Source organism: Anolis carolinensis, unplaced genomic scaffold (genome assembly GCF_035594765.1).
Source record: "Anolis carolinensis isolate JA03-04 unplaced genomic scaffold, rAnoCar3.1.pri scaffold_60, whole genome shotgun sequence".
Classification (NCBI taxonomy): Eukaryota; Metazoa; Chordata; class Lepidosauria; order Squamata; family Dactyloidae; genus Anolis; species Anolis carolinensis.
The window spans coordinates 92,501-95,000 of NW_026943869.1; positions in this window are offsets into that span (position 1 = coordinate 92,501).

The window sequence follows — 2,500 nt, forward strand, 5'->3', positions numbered from 1 at the left end:
CCGGAGGTGGAGCTCGGTAGGGCCGGGACGGAGGGCGGAAGGGCCGCCTCCTCGCCTGACCTGGGCTTGTCCGCATCCCGGTGGGTTTGGGTCGGGGGCCGAGGGCTCCGAGGGTCCGGGAGTGTGAGGCCGTCTTCGGGCTTCCGCCGCCGCGCCTGCCCCGTCCGGCGGGTCTGCGCCGGGCCGTGGAGCGCGGTAGGCGTCGCCCGTCGACGCGCCGCTCTTCCCTTTCCGCCGAAGGACGGACGTGTCCCGATCCGGGGGGGCGCAAGGGGGGGACCGAGTCGCTTTCCTCGCGCCGGCCGAGTCCGTCGGGTCTTCTCCGGACGCGGAGCGCGGTGGTCGTGCTCGGTTGTTTCCCCTCCCTTACTCGCGAGGTGCAAAAAGTCACGTCGCTGAAAATCTCCGCGCGCGTACCGGCGAGGCGCGCACGCCATCCCCTCGGCGGTTTCTGCTCCCCGTCGGCCTCCACGAGTCTCCGCCGGCTCCCCGGAACTCCAAGGCGGGCGAACCCGAGCGGTTTGCTCCCGTCTGCGGAAAAGAACCGGCGAGAAGCGCCCCGCCAGGACGCCGCCGGTCCACCGCGGGCAGGGCCGCCCGAGCGGAGGGCGCCTCCCCGGCACTCTTGACTCGTGGAACCCGGGCGGGCGGGCGGGCGGGACGTGTAGGGCCCCGCGCCTTCCCCCGGGGAGCCTGCGGGAACCGCGTCTGGCCGATTCGGGAGCCGGCGCCCGTCACCGGGGCAGAGGCGGGGAGGCGTCCGCCCTCGCGGTACCCTTAACGGCCGCCGAAGGCGCACGGCTCCCCTCGGCCAATCTTCCTCCAGGCGCCGGGGAGCACGACGCAGCCGCGGACCGAGGCGTCCTCCCCTCGCCCGCCGGTTCCGTCGCGTCCGCGCCGGTCGCGGGGAGCGGCGGTGAAGCTCGGTCACGTCCCCTCCCTTACTCGCGAGGAGCGAAAAGTCCCGACGGCGGAAATCTCCGCGCGCGGGCCGCGACGGCACGTACGGTTCGCTTCCCGATTCCTCGTCCCCCGGTCGCCTCCTCGAGTCGACGCCGCCTCTCTGGAACTCCGAGGCGGGGAAGGCAGGCCGGTGGCTCCCCTCGTCGGAAAGGAACGGTCCCCCTCTCGTGCGGATCTCGCGCGGCGCGGGCCTCTCCCTCGGCGTATAGGGGCCTCGCGCCTTCCCCCTTCGAGAGCCCGCGGGAAGGACGGGGTCCTCTTCGCGCCGTGTCGGGAGCCGGAGCCCATCGCCGGGGCCGAGGCGGGAGGCCGTCCGCCCTCGCGGTACCGTAAACGGCCTCCGAGCGCGTCGCGGTCGCCTTCGCGGCTCCCGCGGAGCCCGGTTTCCGGCACAGGAAGTTCGCGAGAAGACGACGGGAATTCACAGGCGTCTGCAGGGGACCGACAAAATGAGAGCTCCGGGGACAACCCTAACGGCAAAAGACGCGCCGTCGTCGAAGCAGAACGATGAAGCCGAAAGGAAATGTATCTATCTTCTAATAATCATAAATTATTTATTGTAAATATTATTATTATTATTTCATATTATGAAATAAATAAGTCTACCTTCTAATCTAAATCTGAAACGCGTAGGTGTGTACGTGGCACGGCTATCTGCCCACACAGACAGCCTCCGGCCTCCGCAAACAGGCTATACTTCCCAGGGTTAAAAATCTAGCAAGTCACCCTTTTCCAGTGACCTGTTCGTTACGGCGAGCGCCACGCAAGGGCCGCCCAAACCCTTGCCGACGTCCTTCCCGAACGCTCTATGTAGCCCGCCAGCCGAGGAACGCTTTCGTTTGGGGACCATTTCCTCCTAGATTTGGCTTTGGCTTCCACCACGGGCAGGCATCCCAGGGTTCTCCGTTGCCGTGTCGTTTGCATGGCCCCGCCCACTGCCCTTTTCCTTTCCAATCTCTCTGCTTAACAAACGGAGCACGACCGAGCTGCAACTGAACTTCCTGGAGGAGTTTAGGGATTGACTCCACAGGGTGGAAGTTGTAGTTCACCCCGCCGCATCAAGTCTCGGAGCGCTGTCGCTCCTACAGGGAGTTGTAGTTCACCTACACCCAGAACGCTACGAACCCAAACGAGGACGGGTCTGGGCCAAACTTACCGTGCGGACCAGATATTATGCCCAGATTTGACAACCGATGGGTTTGGAGGGGAACGGGACTGGAAGTTCAGGAGTAGTGTAGGTAGTACTCAGATTTATAGTTCTCACCTGCAATGAATTAGCGTCGCACTTGGCACACAGAGCCCCCCCCCCCCCCCTAACCGATCTCTATATATCCCTCTCTCTATCTGAAAGGGTCATGAAATTTCGGCCTAGGACAAAACCACACATCCCAGAAACACTAAACTTGCCAGCACAACTCCTCATCCATGCCTCTACGTTCATACAACAAAAAGAAAAGAAAAATAAAGTCCTCGTTAGAGGGAGAGGAATCATTCTTTTTTATCCAATGGCTGCCAGTTCAAAGGCTAAGCTCCGCCC